This window comes from Rhincodon typus, chromosome 6 (genome assembly GCF_021869965.1).
Source record: "Rhincodon typus isolate 14 chromosome 6, sRhiTyp1.1, whole genome shotgun sequence".
Lineage (NCBI taxonomy): Eukaryota > Metazoa > Chordata > Chondrichthyes > Orectolobiformes > Rhincodontidae > Rhincodon > Rhincodon typus.
This window is the reverse complement of record NC_063337.1, coordinates 9,313,165-9,335,664: the sequence shown is the minus strand read 5'-3', so window position 1 is coordinate 9,335,664 and position 22,500 is coordinate 9,313,165.

Sequence of the window (22,500 nt, the reverse complement as noted above, 5' to 3'; positions counted from 1 at the left end):
TGCCATGCAGATGCCAGAAGCTAGATAGCTCTGTTGATGGCCTCTTCTTCACCTTACTGTTGACCAAGCATAGACTGATGAAATAATAGTTAGCTGACTTAAAGGAGTGATTGGCTACTCCTACTCCTGCTCTATTTTGTACGTTTCAATGAGAGCCAAGTATTTTTGTGTTGGGGGTGGGATTGGTACGGTTACTGGGTAGATGTGGTTTGGACCTTAAAAAGAAATGATGCTGCTGTGGGAACAAGTGGAAAGCAGTGTTGTCACTGCTCTTTTGGTTCCATGACTAATGCAACATTGGCACTTTCACCTTCTGGCCCACCATCATTGACCTGCATGGTTCATGCAGCCAGTCAATTATTCTTGAAAAGCTGTTTGGGTTGTGTCCTGAAGTGACTGAGGTTTTTGAACCATTGCTTGGGATCCCAGTGGCATGTTTCGTAAAAATTCTAGCCTGAAACACGAGGTAACATTTCCTGCGCTCTTGGGTCAGAATCAGCTAAGTGTGACTTGAAACATGTCTTTGAAGTGTTAGCTTGGTCTCCCAAGAGTCACTCATTAATTCTCCCTTCCCCTTCAAATCAGATAAAGGTGATTGGTTCAAGACGTGGCTATCCTGAAAATTTTGCACTCATCTATATGATGCTGTGCTACTGTTGCACACACAAAAGCTTGACATTGAGTAAATAAAATACTTCTTTTTATTTATAAAGGAAACTGCAGAGGAGAATCACAAGGTTAAATTGAGAAAGACAAAAGCTTTGTATGATTATGTTTCCCTTCAGAGCTCAGAAGAAGGGTCATTGGACCTGAAACATTGACTTTGCTTTCTCTCCATGGATGCTGCAAGACCTGCTGAATTTCTCGAGCAATTTCTGTTCCTTTTTATTTTTTTTTTCAGTTTTGAATATGGGCTAAAATGAAAAATGATTACTTTCAAAACCCATGCCTGAGGGAGGAATGGCTGCACTTTTGAAAACAATACTGGAACTCATTATGAGAGATAGTAGGAACTGCAGATGCTGGAGAATCTGAGATAACAAGGTGTAGAGCTGGATGAACACAGCAGGCCAAGCAGCATCAGAGGAACGGGAAGGCTGATGTTTCGGGCTTAGAAGAAGGGTCTAGGCCCGAAACGTCAACCTTCCTGCTCCTCTGATGCTGCTTGGCCTGCTGTGTTCATCCAGATCTACACCTTATTATCCTGGAACTCATTATGAGTTGTGTTTACACTGTTGCTTTTAAAACAGTGGTAGATGAGATAAGGAGGGTCCAGGCTGTGTGTACAGAGTGTTATTCAGCTGGAAATAGGTAGCTGATTGGTTTGTATAATGTGGTCAAAGGTCATCAGCATGACGACAGCTTTCTGATTGGGCAACTAACTTGAGCCTGGAGACAGTCAGTTAATATCTTCCACCCATGTGATGTTGCTTCAAAAATGACTTTTAAAAGAACATTAACTTCTGCCTTCAGCAAAGAATCTGGAAGGAAAGATTTTGGAGAACAGAAGGTCTTGGTTAAAACAAACAAAAACCTCATCTAAACTGTAGGCTGGTGCTATTGAACCCAGAACACACAACTTTTTATTTCTTGTACGAGTGAGAGCTTTAACTAGTGGGGTCATATGTTAATAGTTTATAGCTTTTTCCCTGTGGTTGGCACTCACTCATAATAAACAATAGCTCTCGTTAAATATGGGACCCTGGTCAGAGTATTCCGTCAAGTTGAGTCCAGTAAACAGGTCATAGGGTCATGGAGTCTTCGAGTAATATAGCATGGAAAACAGACCCTTTGGCCCAAATTGGTTCATACTGACCATGGTGATCACTCAGCTAGTTCCAATTGCCCACATTTGGTCCATATCCCTCTAAACCCTTCCCATCCATGGACATATCTAAATGTTTTTTAAATGTTGCTATTGTACCTGCCTCAACCACTTTCACTGGCCGCCTATTCCATATACACAACAATCTCTGTGAGGAAGTTCCCTTAGGTCCTTCTTAAATCTGTCCCCTCTCACCTTAAACCTATACCCTCTAGTTTTCAATTCCCCATCCCTGGGAAAAAAAAGACTACATGCATTCATCCTATCTATGCCCCTCATGATTGTATACATCTCAGTAAGGTATCCCTCATTCTCCTACATTCCAAAGAATAAAGTCCTATCCTGGCCAACCTCTCCCTATAACTCAAGCCTACTAGTCTTGGCAACATCCTTGTAAATCTTCTTTGCACTCTTTCCAATTTAACTGGGAATTTCCTATAACAGGGTAACCAAAGCTATTCACAGTACTCCAAGTGAAGCCTCACCAACTACTTATAAAACTGTAAGATAACATCCCAACTCCTATACTAAATGTGCGACCAATGAAGGCCAGCATGCTAAATGCTTTCTTCACCACCCTGTCTACCTGTGACACTGCTTTCCATGAATTGCATACTTGTATTTCTAGGTCCATCTGTTCCACAACACTCCTCAAAACCTTACCATTTCCCATATAAGTCTTACCTTGGTTCAACTTTCCAAAGTACAACACCTCACGCTTATCCATATTGAATTGCATTTGCCAATCCTCAGCTCATTTCCCCTTCTGGTCAAGACCCCTCTGTAATTTTTGATAACCTATTGCTATCAATTATACTGTCTAATTTTGTATCATCTGCAAACTTACTAATCATGCCTTGTACATTCACATCCAGATCATTTCTCGAAATAATAAGTAACAAAGGTCCGAGCATCGATACCTGTGGCACACTACTAGTCATAGGTCTCCAGTCCAAGGAACAACCTTCAACTGTCACCCTCTGCTTCTTACCATCGAGCCAATTTTGAGTCAAAGTAACTAGCCCTCCCTGAATTCAATGAGACCTAAATTTCATCACTAGCTTGTTGTGTGGGACCTTGTCAAAGACCACATTGAAGTCCATATAGACAACATCCACTGCCCTACCCTCATCTATCCTCTTGGTTACTTCTTCGAAAAACTCTAAAAGATTTGTAAGACGTGACTTCTCACACACAAATCCATGCTAACTATCCCTAACCAGACCTTGACTAACTAAATGTTGGTTGGTCCTGTCCCTCAGTGTCCTCTCCAATAACTTGCCTACCACTGATGTCAGGCTCACTGGCCTGTAGTTCTCTGGCTTGTCTTTGCTACCTTTCATAAACAATGGAACAACATTATCCACACTCCAGTCTTCCGGAACTTCACCAGTGGCTAAAGATGAAGAAAAAATCTCTGCAAGGTCCTCTGCAATTTCTTCCTGAGTCTCCCACAACGTCTGAGGACAAACTTGATCAGGCCCGGGTAATTTGTCTGCCTTAAGTCGCTTTAAGGTTGCAAACACCTCCTTTCTGGTAATATATATGTGGTCCAAAACATCCCCACTTGTTTCCTTAACATCCATGATTCTCTCTTCAGTAAACACTGAGGAGAAATATTCATTAAAAATCTCCCCCATGTCCCGTGGCTCCACTCATAGATGGCTATGCTGATCTTTAAGGGTACTTATTCTCTCCCTAGTTCCCCCTTACTCTTAATATAGCTATAGAACGTCTTGGGATTGTCTTTAACCTTATCTGCCAGATCCATCTCATTCCCTCTTTTTGCTCTTCTGATTTCCCTCTTAAGTGTGCTTCTACACTTTTTATAGTCATCTAGGGATTCATTTGCGCCTGATAGCCTAAACACAATGTATGCCTTCTTCTTTTTCCTAACCAGATCCTCAACATCCCTATTCAGCCAGGGATCCCTAAACCTGTCAGCTTTTCCCTTCACCCTCACAGGGACATACTGTCCCTGGACTCTTGATATCACACTTTTAAAAGCCTCCCATTTGCAAATCATTCCTTTTCCTTCAAATAGACTCACCCAATCGACCTCTGCTACATCCTGCCTAATGGTCATAAAATCGGCCCTGCTCCAGTTTAGCACTTTAACCTGTGGACCTGTCCAATCTTTTTCCATGACTATGTTAAAACTAAGAGAGTTATGGTCACTGGATCCAAAGTGCTCTCCGAATGATACTTCAGTCAATTACCCGACTTTGTTTACTAAGAGGGCCCTCATTAGGAAACGTTCTTGGACACATTTGACAAATTCCACCCTATTCGGGCCTTTTACACTCTGGGTGTCCCAATAAATACAGGGGAAATTAAAATCTCTTACCTCTATTATTCCTTTAGGTATCTGCAATCTCTCTACACAACTTCTCCTCTAGTACCGTCTGGCTATTTGGAGGTCTCTAATACAGTTCCAACAGAGCGACCACCCACTTCTTGTCTCTAAGTTCTAACCATATGGCCTCATTTGACCCCTTAAGAATATCTTCTCTAAGTACTGTTGTTATGTCCTCCCTTATCAAAAGGTTAACTCCCCCTCCTCGCTCACTTGTACTTCTGTCAGACCTGTAGCTTCTGTATCCTGGAACATTGAGCTGCCAGTCCTGCCCTTCTCCCAGCCATGTTTCTGTTATATCTATAATATCCCAGTCCCCAGAGCCAATTCATGCTCTGAGCTCATCTGCCTTACCAGTCAGGCCTTGTGCATTGAAATGAATGCACTTTAAACCAGAAGTCTTTACCCTCCCTTCACTATGCCCCTGGCTATCCTGAATAGTAAACTTGCTCTCGATGGCTAATATATTTTGCCCTGACTTCTCGATGGCCCCTCCCGGAGTCCCACCCCGCTACCAGACTAGTTTGAACCCTCCCGGATAACACTAGCAAATCTCCCCGTGAGGATATTGGACCCCCACCAGTTCAAGTGCAGCTCATCCCTCTTGTACAAGTTACCTCTACCCCAGAAGAGATCCCAATGATCCAAGAACTGAAAACCTTGTACCCAACACTAGCACCTCAGCCACGCATGCATCTGGCCTATTTTTCTATTCCTATCCTCACTGGCACATGGCACTGGGAGTAATCTGGAGATCATTACCCTTGAGATCCTGCTTTTTAACTTCTTACCTAACCCCCTGCATACATTTCACAAGACCCCATCCTTTTGTCTACCTATGTCATTTGTATCAACGTGTACAATAACGTCTGGCTATTCACAGCCCCCTTGTGTCAGGTCCCTATGACCCTGGCATCTGGGAGGCAACACACCATCCTAGTGTGTCTCTACAACCACAAAATCTCATGTCTGTCCCCCTCACCATTGGGCCCTTGACACCAGCTTCTCTTTGGCCTGCTCTACAGTCATGATGACTGCAGCAATGTCTCCCAGAATTCTACTGTGATGACTCTCAGTCACCCTCTGATTCACTGCCTTTCTTCTCCATCTCACACAGGGTGGCCTGTGGTGGTCTCCTGTGCAGTCGTGACGACTGTGGTCATGTCTCCCAGAATTCCACTATGATGACTCTCCGCCTCCCTCTGACTTGGGGAATTTGTGTACTTTGATGAAATCATTACCTTATGTGGCAATCCCAGGAACAGTGGGGCTTGAATATCAGCGCACTTTTCCAAATGGGTCACAATAAATCTATGGATGAACAGAAAGATTTGGAAGGTGCTTGAAGTCCAGCAAGACCAACTCATGATAAGAACTAACTTCAGGAATGACAAACTTGAAACTTTTCTTTCTGGGACCCCACAGGGTAGCTGTGCGAAGTATTTTTTCTCCCTTCTAGGAGAGACAAAGTCTAGAAGGCATAATGTCAGAATAAGAGGTTGCATAAATAAGACAGTGATTTCTTCTCTCAAAGGGTCATGAATCTGTGGAATTTTTTACTGCAGAAGGCTGTTGCAGGTGTGTTCTTAAGCAAATTCAAGGCTGAGATGGACAGATTTTTAATCAGGAAGGGAATCAAGAGTTATGGGGAAAAGGCAGGACAGTAGAGGCGAGGATTATCAAATCAGCCATTATCTGAATCAATGGACTGAATGGCTTACTTCAGCTGCTATGGTCTTAAGTTTTATTTGTAACAAGTAAAGTATGGTGTGAAGTCTGGGACAATTCACAAAGCCATTGTCTAAGTAGTTAAATAGGGCACATAAAGGGCTGAACAGAACTTGAAGGAAGGGGGAACAGGAGGCCAAAGTCCATGGAGGATTCAGGTTCATTCATACAAAATGGAACATAAAAGACAGGGGTTTGTCACCGTTAATTCCAGGCAGAGACAGAAAATCACTCACAAGTGAAACCTTGCCATTTTCACACCAAACTCAACTGCACGATAAGGAAACAAAATCTTGCCAGCACTTGCAGAATGGGCAGAGAATGTTCTTGCTTTTCTCTTTGGAGGAAGAGTGAATTTTGTGGCATGGAGACCCTGCTAGTGACAATTGCATTCATCGTACATCCACTGATTCTGTAATGCAACCCCCTCCCCCCATCTACTATCAAATTTGTTTCTATTGAAAGGTCATTGTTCTGGCATCCATGAGTAGGACAGATTATGGCCTCAAGCAATGATAACCATAACATACTTCCCATTAATTGAGCCCTTGTCATGTCAGATACACAAAGCTACACAAGATGCACACTTAAAAGTTTCATAAGTCTTTGTGATTTCTGCATGATATATCATAACTGACACTGGAATACAATACTTCGGAGTTTCTGCACCTTGCTCTGTTTGTTGTGAGATGGTAGGAACTGCCGATGCTGGAGTCAGAGATAACGCAGTGTGGGGCTGGAGGAACACAGCAGGCCAGGCAGCATCAGAGGAGCAGGAACGTTGACATCTCAGGTCGAGACGTTTCTTCAGAAATGGGGGAGGGGCAAGGGAGCTCGAAAATAAATAGAGAGAGGAGGGTAGGGCTGGGGAAGGTAGGTGGGATGGTGATAGGTGAGTGCAGGTAGACAGTGATGGGGATTGGTCAGTGAGGTGGGAGGAGCGGATAGGTGGGAGAGAAGATGGACAGGTTGTGTCAGGCCAAGGAGACGTGGATGAGAGGGACTACAGCTCGTCTCACCCACCTTCCTGCAAGAGTGCGATCCCCTACTCTCAATTCCTCTGCCTCCGCGATGGGGCGTTCCACTCATGAACATCCCAGAGGTCCTCTTATTTCAAGGACTGCAACATCCACCCTCCAGTGGTCGAAAATGCTCTCGACCGCATCTCTTGCATTTCCCGCACCTCTGCCCTCACATTCCCTCCCCCCCACAAAAACAAAAACAAAATCCCCCTGGTTTTCGCTTATCACCCCACTAAACTCTGGATTCAACGCATCATTCTTCGCCACCTCCGCCACCTACAATCTGACCCTACAACCAAAGAGATATTTCCCTCCCCACCCTTATCTGCCTTTTGTAGGGACCGCTCTCTCTCTGCGACTCCCTCGTGTGCTCCACACCCCCCAACTAACCTCACCGCCCTGACACCTTTCCCTGCCACCGCAGGAAGTGCTACACCTGCCCCTACATCTCACCCCTCACCTCCATTCAAAGCACCAAACAAACATTTCACATCAGAGGTTCACCTGCACATCTATTAATGTGGTCTGCTGCATCCGTTGCTCCCGATGTTGCCTCCTCTACATTGGCGAGACCAAATGGAGGCTCGGAGACTGCTTTGTAGAGCACCTGCGCTCTGTTCGCGACAAACGACAACACCTTCCAGTTGCAAACCATTTCAACTCCACCTCCCCCGCCCCCACCCCCCCACTCACCACCACCACCCCCACTCCCTGGAGGACATGTCCATCCTGGGCCTCCTTCAGTGTCACAATGATGCCACCCACAAACTGGAGGAGCAGCACCTCATATTCCGCCTCGGGAACCTACAGCCCAATGGCCTAAACATGGAATTCACCAGTTTCAAAATCTCCCCACTCCTGGCCTCATCCCATGTCCAACCCTCCCTCTCATCCCCACCTCCTTGACCTGACACAACCTGTCCATCTTCTCTCCCACCTATCCGCTCCTCCCACCTCCCTGTCCAATCCCCACCACTGTCTACCTGCACTCACCTATCACCATCCCACCTACCTTCCCCAGTCCTATGCACTCTGGACAGAGAGTGTGAGTCAGAAATGCAAATACATACTTGAACATGGGCAAACTTATCTAAAATATGCAACCTGCTCAGATAATACAAAGTCATTACTTATCTTAGGTTTACATTGCAATGGAACAGAAACTAGCTCAGATCAATATGGACAGATCGATGATATACAACAAGAAAGAGAAAGAACACTCCAATGATGATGATTGGGCACAGATGTTCAATGATAACAACCAACAACAAAACACTCAAGCTGTGAAATTAGTACAATAGAGAATAAGCCTGACAGGTATACAGTCACCAGATCGGGACAAGTTGTCAAAACTTCAAAGTTTACAATGAAGTTTGAAATGTAAATCTTGAAAGCTTTGTTTTTTTCTTTCCTTTTTGTATAATGTTTGAATTGAGAAAAAGTACAACAATGGATACCAGTTTGGGCGAATTTTCTATCTTTGAAAAGGGAGAATAGTCAGTATGTCAGTATTCCTTTAAGAGAAACAGTGTGTCAGTATGCCTTTCAGAAGCATTCTTGTCGTATGATCACAGTATCATGGCAAATGACTTGAGGGTATAAAACTTGCAGAATCCATCTTAACTTGAGTCGCTTGAAGCATGACATGCTGATAGAAGCTTGTGACTCTTTCTAACCTGATAGTTTAATGTTAACACTGACGCTGATGTGCCTGGAAATGCAGTATTTATATATTAGAGAAAAATACACTACAAATGTTCTGTTAAATAACACATTACTGACATCCTAGTTTTTAATGCTATGAGGGAAAACATAAGGTATCTGATAAAGATATCCTGCTGGAGGCTCGTCAGTTTCCAAAGATCATCGTTCTGAAATCAGATGCATTTGCATTCACATTGGAAAGATAAATCAATCTGAGTTCAGGCACAAAATCTGGGCTGTTTTAGGTTAATCTGTTTGTTTTTTGAAAAAAAATAAGTAGTCAAATTTTTTTCAAATCCAGATTATTTTAGTTTTTACCTAACCTATCACTTTGAAACCTTCTGCTAAGGAATAGAAATGTCTGTTCATCTCAGCTCCCTTCAATATAACCAATAATTATCTGTCACTGTGCTGTTAAATGGATGAGTGGTTAAAGGGGGACCATCTCAAACTAAAATCAGAGTAACAGTTGCAGGAGTCAGGCTTCTTTTGAAGTTTAGAAAAATAAATTGTCAGCTAGCAATCAAATGGAGTGGGAGGGAGGGAAGGAATGTGTCTTTTGGGTCATCTCAGTTACACCGTGTGTCTGTCAATCTAATAGTGAGAATGATACAAAAAATATTATTTGTGACAATTAAGGTTAAATATGATGCTGGATACAATTGTGCGACACTGATTCACCTGCTATTTTTACCAAATGTCCAAGTTGTTGATTTTAATGCATGAATATGGGCATACGTTTGTGTTTTTTTAGTGATAGAATTGTGGGCAAATGGCTAATGTAAATGTTTAATGTAAGGTCAACCAACAGGAGAAGATTGGAATTGATTTTAAACTATGTTTTCAGGACTCTTATTTTTATTATCCTATCTTCTGCCATGACAGTCTTGTGTAAAGCCATAGTTCAAAATAATGATAAGAAGCAAAAATTTCTCAGATAAGGTTTGAACAGGAAGATAATGCTAAGTGGCACAATAATATTGTAGTTATAGTTTTCTGGATAAAATATGGCAGGAGCCTTTACTAATGATTGAATCAAAGTATTTTATAGTACAGAAGGAGGCCATTCGGTCCATCATGTCTGTACCACCTCCTGAAAGTGCTACTCAGCTAGTCCCGTTCTCCAGCCCTATTCCACAACCCTCTAAATTCAACACCTTTAAATATAATTCCAGCTCTGTTTTGAAACGTCCTATGGAATCCACCTCCATCACTCTCCCAGACAGTGTACTCAAAATCCTAATGACTCTCTGAGTAAAGATGTTTCTCCTTATCTCACTCCTAGCTCTCTTTTTGGACAATCAGGAAAATTGCCATTACTAATTAATGACATACTAACTGGTGGAAACAGACAATTCTCTTTACCCTGTCAAATTGTTCATATATTTGAACACCTCAATAAAGATTTACTCTTAATCTTCTCTGCCCAAGGAGAAAATGCATAATTTCTCTCTTCTTTCTTGGTATCTAAAATCCTTCATTCCTGGTAAATCCCCTTTGTATTGTCTCTAGGGTTTTAACATCATTCATTAAATAAAGTGCCCAGAACTGAACAAAACTGAACTGATTGAGAGTTATGAATTCAGTCATCACAATCAGTGGAGAATTTCCTTGTAACTGACAGACCCATCTCAAACCTTGCTTTCTGAAGTCCTTGCCTCCTCCTAAATCCATGTCCATCTTTCCCAGAACTCTGTTTTTGAATTATGGGAGGTGATTCTGTACTGGCAATGTCACTAGACTAATAAATCAGAGCCACGGGCTAAAGTCCTGGGCTCATATGTTCAAACCCCGTCATTCAGTTTCAACTTGAATTTGATTATGAAGATGACCACATAGGGACATTGAGCCCCTCCAGTCTGTTCTGTCATTTAATAAAATTATAGCTGAGCTGGTTGCAACCTCAAATCCACTTATGCCTGAACCTTTCTTTCCTTACCTGGCTCAGTAAGAATTTATTTGCTACTTTCGAAAAGGTGGTGGAAGGAGCACCCTTGGGTATATTTAAACCAGAGATTTCCAAAATCGTATAACTCACCTAACAAGAACAATTACTTCATCTCTTTCTTAAATTGGCCATAACTGATTTTTGAAAAGTGGCCCTTCATGGTAATTCTAAGAAGAAGCTTCCTTTCCACATTCATCATGTTAAGATTGCTTAGGATTTTATATGCTTCCATCAGGTCACTTCTTACTTTTCTAAACTGGAATGAATACAAGTCTGGCCTGTGCAACTTTCCCTCATAAGACAGCCTTTCATTCCAGGTATTAGTTTGGTAAACCTTGAATCACCTCCAACACATAGAGTCATACAGCACAGAAACAGACCCTTTGGTCCAACTGGTCCATGCCGAACATAATCCAAAACTAAACTAGTCCCACCTGACTGCACTTGGCCCATATTCCTCCAAACATTGCTTATTCCTGTGCTTATCTAAATATCTTTTAAGTGTTGTAACTGTACCTGCATCCACCACTTCCTCTGGAAGTTCATTCCACTCATGAACCACACTGTATAAAAAAGCTGCCCCTCATGTCTTTTTAAAATCTTTCTCTTCTCACCTTAAAAATATACCCCCTAGTTTTGAATTCTCCCACCCTCGGGAAAATTGAACTACCATTCGCCTTTTCTAAACTCTTCATGACAATATAAACTTCTAACCGAAACATCTTCAAATCAAAGGAATTTTGGAAAAGTAAAACCATCGCATCAGCTATCTCACCAGCCAGTTATTTTAAGATCTTAGGATGACGTCCATTAGGATAGGGCCCTCGTCAGCCCACAACTCTAACAATTTACACAGTCCCACTTCCCTGGTGATTCGTTTCACTAGTATTGAAAGTTTACTTGTATTCTCAGTATAGAAGATTGATGTAAATACTTGTTTAATTCCCATTTCCTTATTTGCTGTTGCTCATTCTTACTTTCTATCAGACCAACCCTCATTTTGCTAACTTCTTTCTTCTCTAATCTTTTACAGAAACTCTAACTGTTGGTGGTTGATGGGAAATGTTCATCCTGGAGTTCAGTTACTAGTGGTGTACCTCAAGGATCTGTTTTAGGGCCACTGCTGTTTGTCATTTTTATAAATGACCTGGGTGAGGGCGTAGAAGGATGGGTTAGTAAATTTGCGGATGACACCAAAGTTGGTGGAGTTGTGGATAGTGCGGAAGGATGTTACAGGTTACAGAGAGACATAGATAAGCTGCAGAGCTGGGCTGAGAGGTGGCAAATGGAGTTTAATGCGGAAAAGTGTGAGGTGATTCACTTTGGAAGGAGTAACAGGAATACAGAGTACTGGGCTAATGGTAAGATTCTTGGTAGTGTGGATGAGCAGAAAGATCTCGGTGTCCATGTGCATAGATCACTGAAAGTTGCCACCCAGGTTGATAGCGTTGTTAAGAAGGCGTACAGTATGTTAGGTTTTATTGGCAGAGGGATTGAGTTTCGGAGCCATGAGGTCATGTTGCAGCTGTACAAAACTCTGGTGCGGCCGCACTTGGAGTATTGCGTACAGTTCTGGTCAACGCATTATAGGAAGGATGTGGAAGCATTGGAAAGGGTGCAGAGGAGATTTACCAGGATGTTGCCTGGTATGGAGGGAAGGTCTTATGAGGAAAGGCTGAGGGTCTTGAGGTTGTTTTCGTTAGAGAGAAGAAGGTTAAGAGGTGACTTGATAGAGACATACAAGATGATCAGAGGATTAGATAGGGTGGACAGTGGGAGCCTTTTTCCTCGGATGGTGATGGCTAGCACGAGGGGACATAGCTTTAAATTGAGGGGTGATAGATATAGGACAGATGTCAGAGGTAGGTTCTTTACTCAGAGAGTAGTAAGGGCGTGGAATGCCCTGCCTGCAAAAATAGTAGACTAGCCAACTTTAAGGGTATTTAAATGGTCACTGGATAAACATATGGATGATAATGGAATAGTTTAGGTTAGATGGGCTTCAGATTGGTTTCACAGGTCGGCGCAACATCGAGGGCCGAAGGGCCTGTACTGCGCTGTAATGTTCTATGTTCTATGTTCTATGTTAATGGCAACGATGTAACCATTGTCACTGATAGTGAAGTGATGACCCAGTGGTATTATCACTAGACCACTAATCTAGTGACTCAGGTAATAGTTTAGGAACCTAGGCTCAAATCATGCCATGGTGGTTGGTGGAATTTGAATTCAATTGTAATATTAGCAACCTAACGATGATTATGAAGCCATTGTTGATTATTGGAGGAAAAGCCAATCTGGTTCAGTTATGTCCTCTAGGGAAAAATAACTGGTCTTACCTGGTCTGACCTCCATGTGACTGCAGAACCACAGTGATGTGGTTAACTTGTAACTCTGGACAATGAGGTACAGGAGACATAAGCTGACCTAGCCAGTTATTCCCATATCCCATGAACCTGATACGTCACCCTTCCTGCTCCTCTGATGCTGCTTGGCCTGCTGTGTTCATCCAGCTCTGCACCTTGTTATCTTAAAATTCCATTGAGTTAGGTTACACCGAAATAGAAATTGATTATAACACCAACTTATAACTTTCCACTGTGTCAAAGTGAAACTTCCCCTTTGTCCTTCTGGAATTTTCTGCAGTTTTTGACATGGCTGACCACAGCTTCCTCCTCCAATGCCTCCATGTCATCCCAACTGGGTGGGACTGCTCTCACTTAGTTCCATTCTCATTCACTCAATTGTGGCCAGAGGATCACTTACAGTGGCTTTTCTTCTTATTCCCTCGCTATTACCTCTGAAGTCCCTCAATCATCTATCCTTAAAAACATGTTTTTGCTTATTTTAACTGCATGCTGCCCCTCAGTGTCATTAACTGAAAAACAGCATCTGGTTCCATTGGACTAAAGTCCGAGCTCTCCCTCTTCACCAGCACCCTCAAACCATCATTTTTAAACTTACATTTTCAGACTGACTTTCAGACATCCAACATTGGACAAGAAGGAATTCCCTCCAATTACATATTGGGCAGACCAAAAGCCATTTTCTAATAGCTGACTCCATCCCACTTCCTGGTAAATACCTCAACTTGAGCTAAACTCTTTGCAGCTCAAAGCCAAGAAGAAGCTTCCAATTCTATGTTTGCACCATTACTAAGACCATAATTTTTATCTCTTAACATCATCTAATTCTGCCCCAACCCCTCTCGTCTGCTGCACAAACCATCAACAGCACCGTTTTCACCTCCAATCTCCATTATTTTGATACAATCTTGGCTCACATCCCACGTTCTAGCCCTCAAAGACCTGAGGTCAGCCTAAACACTGCTGCCTGTCTGTTAAATCTCACCCAGCTTCATTCACCCATCAATGCTATGCTTGCTGACCTTCAGAATGCCTCCAAATTAGGTAATGTCTCAGTTTTGAAATTCTTATCCTTGTTTTCAGTTCCTCCACGTTGTCTCACCCTCCCCAACATTGCAATCTTTGTCAGCCATTCAATCCTCCAAACAATCTACCCTACTTTAATAGTGGCCCTTGAGTCTTTTCAATCTGAATTATCCCAACATTGATGGGCTGCACATTCAGTTGCCAAGGCTCTAAGCTCTGAACTTGCCTCCTTAAACCTTTTGACCTTTCAACCTCTGTCTCCTCCTTCTAAGATGCTCCTTAAAGCTTGACCAATCAGTTGGACAATTTCTTGATTATCTCCTTATGTGGCTTGGTGACAAATGTCCCTTGATAATCCTCCTGTGAAGTGCCTTGAGGCATTTTGTTGTGTAAAAGGGGCAATAATCTGATTGGGTGGCAGCTCTAGCAATCCTGGAGATTCCAGAAACTAGGAAAGGAAGCTGCTGTGTCTACGAGCCACACACAACTTCATTAGACCCAAAAACCAGTTAGGGCGTGGAGGAAGTGGGTAGCCGAGGGAAGGGGACATGTCAGGATTGTATTGCAGGCTTTGGAGGCCAGGTGAAGAACAAAGTGAGGAGCAAGAACATGTTGGGAAGGGGTTTGTTGTGTTTCTGATGAGCATAGGGCACCCCCTGTTTGCGGTCCATCTCCTTCTTTCCAGCTTTCCTGCAAATGGTGTGTGAAAAATGGCCTACCCACTCCTACCCACCTACACCATCCCTTGCTGCCCTATAGCATGGACAGTGTGTTGTTCCAGCCATAATATGTAACATATTCAATTAATTGGAAACAATGCCAATTGGCCATTAGCTACTTAGTCAACGAAAATAGAAGTTGCTGGAAAAGCTCAGCACGTCTGACAGCATCTGTGAAGAAAAAATATTCAGAGTTAACGTTTTGGGTCCAGTGACTCTTCCTCAGTCACTTAGTTAAATTATATGAGTGAGTTGCCCATTTCTGCTCCTGCTCACCTACGACATGATAGATAGCAGTTTGAAAGTTGACAAGAAGGTGGTGTGCTGTGCACTCGTCTTAGTTTGCTTCAGCAATGACCATTCCTCTATCATAAGGTCAGAAGTGGGAATGTTCGCCAACGACTGAACAATTTTCAGCACCATTCACAACTCCTCAGATACTGAAGCAGTTCATATTCAAATGCAGCAAGATCTAGGCAATATCTAGGCTTGAGCTATCCAGTGGCAAGTAACATTCACATCACAGGCAATGACCATCACAAATAAGAAGCAATCTAACTACTGCCCCTTGACGTTCAACCATCACTGAATCCCCCACTATCAACATCCTTGGGGTTAACATTGACCAGAAATTCAACTGGAGTCAGCACATAAACACAGTGGCTACAAGAACAGGTCAGAAGCTAGGAATCCTGCAGCAGACAAGTAACTCACCTCCTGACTCTCCAGAGCCTGTCCACCATCTATAAGGCACAAGTCAGGAGTGTGATGGAGTATTCTCCGCTTGCCTGGATGCACGCAGCTTCAACAGCACTCAAGAAGTTTGACACAATCAGCCCACTTGATTGGCATCACATCCACAAGCATCCACCCCCTCCACTACCAACACTCACTTGCAGCAGTGTGTACTATCTATAGGATCCACAGCTTAAATTCGTCAAAGATCCTTCGACAGCACCTTCCAAACTCATGATCACACCCATCTAGAAGGACAAGGCCAACAGATACTTGGGAGCACCAGCAACTGTAATTTCCCCTTCAAACCACTCAAAATCTTGACTTGGAAATATATCGCCGTTCCTTCACTGTTGCTGGGTCAAAATCCCGGAATTTCCTCCCTAACAGCATTGTGGGTCAACCCACGGCAGGTGGACTGCAGCGGTTCAAGGAGGCAGCTCACCACCACCTTCTCAAGGACAACCTTCTCAACCAGCCGGCGATGTCCACATCCCACAAATGAATTTAAAAAAAGCTGATATTGAGGGCGGGGGGGAATGGGAAGGGTTGTTGGTTGGTAACATCCAGCCCCATAGGTACAAGTTACTGCTCAACATGTAGTAGCAATCATGAAACTATTAGGGTTTGATAAAACTCCAAAAATCGAAATAAAGAGCTGCAGATGTTCGAAATCTGAAACAAAAACAAAAAGGACCGGAGAAACTCAACAGATCTGAGAGCAAGGGAAGGAAATCTGGCATACTTACGCAGTCTGGCAACTCTAAAGCATGAGCAATATCTTTGACTCTGAACTGAAATCTGAATTAACAAGTCCTTCTGTTGCATTCAAGAAAGTGGCTCTTTCTGGTCACTGTACTTACAGAACAATGTTATTGCATTGGAAGCAGTTCAGAGAAGGTTTACTGGACTAATACCTAGAATTAGCAGATTGCCTTGTGAGGAAAGGTTAGGCAGGATGGGCCTATATCCTCTGCAGTTTGGAAGAGTCAGAGCTGACTTAATTGAAACATTGACGATCCTGAGGGAACTTGATCGAGTGGCTGTGGAAAGGATCTAGAACGAGGGGTCACAGTTTAAGAATATGGCATCGCCTCTTCAAGTGAGAGATGAGGGGAAGAAGGATTCTCTCGAATGGTTGTGAGTCTTTGAAATTCCCTTCCTCATAAGGCAGTGGATGCAGAATCTTTAAATATTTTTAAGCTAAAGTGAAATAGATTCTTGATTAGCAAGGGAATGAAAGATCATCGGGGATGTGCAGGAATGTAGAGTTGAGGTGAAAATCAGATCAGCCATGATCTTATTGAATGACATTACAAGCTTAAAGGGCTGAGTGGTCTGCTCTTGTTCCTAGTTCATATGTTTCCAGGACAATTAGTGAAGGGCGCGCAACGATGGTCTTGTTAAGGTGGTCATTCACTGACTGAAAAAGAATCAAACTCGGCAATCAATAATCTAGGCGCTAATTATTGGATTCACAGGAAAGCTCAGTTTGGAATTTCAATTTCAAGGGCGAATATCAGGAGCAGCCTGGATAAGTACAGATTCATGACAGCTTTTTAAACAAATGTGTCCACTCCAAGCTGTATTTGCATGTGAATCATCCTGAGTGCAGTTTTAAACTGAACACTTCAAAACAATAATGAATGTGGTTAGGAACAAATTACTGCAGATGCTGGAATCTGTACTGAAAACAAAAAATGCTGGAGATCAGACCGGGCCAGGCAGCATCCACGGGGAGAAAGCAAGGTAAGGTTTCGAGTTGAGATGACTCTTTATTAACTGTTACCGGCATATTATTCTCTCTAACATTCATTAATATGTAATTTAAAGAATAAAGATTATCAAATTCTGCCTTTTGAAGATTAAATGAATTCTCAAGTGACTTTAAAAAGACTTGAATTAGGAGCAAAAGCAAGCCATTCGGCCCATCAAGACTGTTTTGCTTTTTAACAAGATTACGGCTGAGTTGATCATAATGTTAACTACACATTTCCATCTGCAGCTGATAATCCCATCGCTTACCCAGAATCTATCCATCTCCATCTTAAACATTTTCAAACTCTCTACCTCCACTGCCTTTTGAGAAAGAGAGTTTCAATCGGCTCACAATCTTTTGAGAGAAGGAAGAAAATCACCTTTTCTCTGTCTGAAACGGTGAACACTATTTTTTTAAATGGTGACACCTCATTCTAGATACTTCTATAAGACAGCACAAATTTTCCATATCCACTCATATAATTTCTTGCACCAGTGGGGTCTCATTTGATAGCTTCTTTTTATTCATTTGCAGGATATGGATGTTACCGGCTAGGTCAGCATTTATTGCCCACCCCGGGAGAACAATTAAGAGTCAACCACATGGCTGTGAGCTTGGAGACCAGGCCAGGTAAAAATGACAGATTTCCTTCCCTAATGGGCATTAGTGAGCCATTTGGGGTTTTTCCTGAAAATCGTCAATGGTTTCATGGTCATCATTAGACCCTAAATTCCAGATTCTTTATTGAATTCAATTTTTATCATGTGCCGTGGCGGGATTTGAACCCAGGGCTCTCGAAAATTAGCTGGGTTTCTGGATTAATAGCCTAGCAATAATATGTTGCCTCCTACTGTGACCTGATTGTCACTCAGGCACAAATATGGAGATCAGACGAAAAGGAAAGCTCACATTCCAACCCCATGAGACGCAAGAAGAGATTTTAAATTTCCAGGACTTCTTTTAGTTCCAGAGGTATGTCTCCCACTCAAAATCGCTAAAAACTGGGAATTAAGCAGCAGCCAAGAAAAGCAGGAGGCTGTTGGCTGGCTGGACACTCATTGAGGTATTCTGTGGCGCTGAGGTAAGTAGTGAGAGGTCTGGGAATGAGTGTCAGTGTAGGAACGCATCAAAACTCACAACTAGAGCATTCAGCCTGAGGCATGGGTAGGCCTGAGGACCTCTCATGGAGGCCGGAGGAAAACTCCTGCTCCTGCTGATCCACAAGGAAGCCATCAAAAAATAAACTACCCTTCCCAGGCATCCTGTGGCACACATCCTGTTTGCTCCGGGAATGGGAGAGACTTGTGGAGGTAATGGGTTAAAATCAGGCATTCTGATTGAACACGATGAGTGCAGAGCTTGTTGTTATTTTGCCCTGGTGATTGCGATAGAATGATTGCTTGGTTCAAAGCCAGTGCCTAGCAGCTTGAAGATGAAAGTGCATCCCTTTCCTCTCAGTGGAATAGTGATGAGGTATGTCTGTTTGCTGCTGCAAGGGAAATTGGCTGCCAGCATTATTTCATTAATGAATTAAAATCGTTGGACCTTCACAGTCGATCCTGCAGCCAAGCTCTTGATTTTATTCGGAGATGGATGCCCAACGTGACATCAAGAAGGTGTCTGCCAAAGAATATTCTTCGTCAAAGCTTCTTGGCAACCCCTCATATACATGTGACCTCTACCACCTTAAAGGACAAAGACAGCATGTGCCTCCATGTTCCTCAGGATGAATGTTTGAAATTCTCTGTTAAGGAACGCTGTGAATAATCAGTTGTTAATACATTTGAGAGAGGTGGGGTGTGGTATATAGCAGCGCTGTCCCTGGACTCGACATCCAGAGTCCTAGGCTAATGCTCTGGGGAAATGGGTTCAAATCCTGCAGTGACTGATGGTGAGATTTGAATTCCATAAAAAGGAATGGTGTGGTGGCTCACTGGTTAGCATTGCTGCCTCACAGTGCCACAGACCTGGATTCAATCCCACCCTTGGGCGACTGTCTGTGTGGAGCTTGTACCTTTTTCTTGTGTCTGTGTGGGTTTCCTCCAGGCACTCTGGCTTCCTCTCACGGCCCAAGGATGTGCAGGCTAGGTGGATTAGCCATGGAAATGCAAGGTTATAGGGTAGGGGGCTGTGGGATACTTTTCAGAGGGTTAGTGTGGATTCAATGGGCTGAATGTCCTCCTTCCACACTGTAGAGATTCTACGAAAAGTGGAAGTGGTAAAAAAGCTAGCCTAATGGCATGCACACATCCATTATTGAGTTCCATTTAAAAACTCATCCAGCTCACTGATGCCCTTTAGGGAAGGGAATCTGCCATCCTTACCCAGTCTGATCTACTTGTGACTACAGACCCTCAGCAATGAGGTTGACTCCTAAACAGCCAAACAAATCCAGTGACTTCCATATTCCATGCAAGATTTTAAAAATATTCATTTTCTTTTAAATTTGCTCATGGGACTTAGAAATCACTGGCTGGGCATACGTTAACTTTGGCAGGCATAATGTCTTCTTCATGAAGCCAAGCTGACTTTGACTGATCCTATTATGTATTTCTAAGTGTTTTTAGTCAACCTGTCCAGAGAAATTATTGCATCCCTCTGGCTCAGATAGGACTTGAACCCAAGTCTCCAGACTCAGAGGTAGGGACATTACCTCTACAGCACAAGAGCGCCTATCATGTATCTCTAAATGCTCTCCTATTTATTATGGACGCTAACATTTTCCATGTAACAAATGTTAAACTAACTGGCCTGTAGTTACATATTTTTTTGGCCCCTTCCCTCTTTAAATAAGGGTGTTATATTAGCAGTTTTCCAATCCACTCCGAATTTTCCAGAATCTAAGGAATTCTGGAAGATAACTTCTAATACATCCATTATCCCCACACCTACTTCTTTTCATATCATGGAATGTATCTATTCAAGCCCCAGGGACTTAGCAGTCTTTTGCCCCATTAGGTTCCATAATAATCTTTTTTCTAGTGGTAGCTATTATATTTATTTCCTCTCTTCCTTTTGCCACTTGATTATTCAGTAATTTTGAAATGCTATTAGTGTCTTCTATTGGGAAAACTTATACAAAGTATTTATTCAACTCCTCTGCCTGGTTTCGCATTGTTATTTCCCCACCATCATTCTCAAAGGGGCCCATGTTTACTTTGACCTCTCTCTTCCTTTTAATCTATATTTAAAGAAGCACGTGCTGTCTGTCTTAATATTACTTGCGTGTTCATCCTCAAAGTTATTTCTTTCTCTATTATTTTTTGGGAATCATTTTGTTGGTTTTTATACCTTTCCCAATCTTGTGGCTTACCATTAATCTTTGCCACATTGTATGTTATTTTTTCGATCTGATTTATTGCCTGGTTAACCATGGTTGGCTTATCCCCTTCCTCACTGGAATGCATCTTTATTGTGAGTCATGAACTATTTTCTTAGCAGCTGCTGTTGTTCCTCAACTCTTTTTGCTGCTAAACCTCTTTTCCAGTCCAGCCCAGCCAGCTTTCTCCTCATTCCTTCATAATTACTCTTATTTAAGCTGTTCACAATTGATGCAGGTTTCCCTGTCTCAATCTGAATGCTAAATTCCACCATGTTATGATCGCTGTTGCCTATGGGACCTTTTACTCTAATGTAACTTATTAATCCAATACCCTGGGGGCGGCACGGTGGCTCAGTGGTTAGCACTGCTGCCTCACAGCACCAGAGACGCAGGTTCAATTCCACTCATCAGGTGACAGTCTGTGTGGAGTTTGCATATTCTCCCCATGTCTGCGTGGGTTTGCTCCGGTTGCCTCCCAGAGTATAAAGACATGCAGGTTAGGTAGATTGGCCATGCTAAAAATGCCCCATGGTGTGCCTAGTTGTGCAGGCTAAGAGGACTAGCTATGGGGAATGCAGAGTTACTGGGATAGGGGAGGGGGTGTGGGTCTGGGTGGGATGCTGTTCATAGGATTGGTGTGAACTTGATGGGCCAAATGGCCTGATTCCACAGTATAGGGATTCTATGATCCATTACCATATCCAAAGGAGCCTGATCTCTGGTTGGATCCATAACATATTGTTCAAAGAAATTGTCCTGAATACACTTTATGAATTCTTCGTCAAAACTACCTTTGCTAATTTGATGATCCCAATCAACATGAAGAATAAAGTCTCACATTATTAATAGACTACCTTTGTTGCACGCCCATATTATCTCCTGATTTGTTCTCTGTTCCACCACATAACTACTGTTTAGGAGCCTATACACTACTCCTTTTTATCTCCTACCTCCACCCATATGGATTCTATATCTTCCAATCCAAGATTATTTCTCGCTGTTGTACTTATTCCATCCTGTGCTGACAATACTATCACTCTTTCCTTCTTACAAGTCCTTTCTAAAAGTAGTGTACCAATGAATATTTACTTCCCAGCCTTGAGCTCCTCCTAACTATGCATCACCATAAAAACATTTGTCACGGTCATTGGATTACTATTCCATGACACTATCTCCACGCCATGATCTCCCCTTTTACAGGCTAAATTTACAAATCTAATTTATCACAATAATAAAATGTATATAGAAAATGAGGAAGACAATGCAAACAAATGGAAAGAATAATAATTTTGATTTTCTGGGTCAAACGTCCTGGAGGATGATTGTCTGCGAATTTGACCAATCCTGTAATAGTGCTATCATTAAAAGACCAATACTAAAATGAGCAGTCAATGTAATACAATCAAACTGTAATTATGATCAAGCTGGGTTGAAAATAACAATTGTCTACTCATATCTAAACATATTCTATCTGGATGCATCACAGCATTGCTTGGCAATTGCTCTTCCCAAGACTGTAACAAATTGCAGAGAGTCATGTACACAGCCCAGTCCATCCAATAACAAGTTTTCCACCAATTGATTCCATCTCTACTTCCCATTGCCTTGGGAAAGCAACCAACATAATCTAATACACGTCCCACCCTGATTATTCTCTCTTTCACCCTCTTCCATCAGGCAGAAAATATCAAAGTTTGAATACACGTATGAACTGATTCAAGAACAGCTTCTTCCCTGTTGTTATCAGAATTTTGAATGGACCTCTCAAATGTTAATGTTGATCTCTCTCCCTGCACCTTGTCTGCACCTGTAACGTTGTATTCTGCACTTTGTTCTACTAGTCTGATGCACTTTGTATGGGTATGATCTGCATGCCAAACAACAGTTTTCACTGTATCTCGCTACATGTGACAACAACAAATCAATCAGTCAATCAAGGTGCAGGGCTGGATGAACACAGCAGGCCAAGCAGCACCATAGGAGCAGAGAG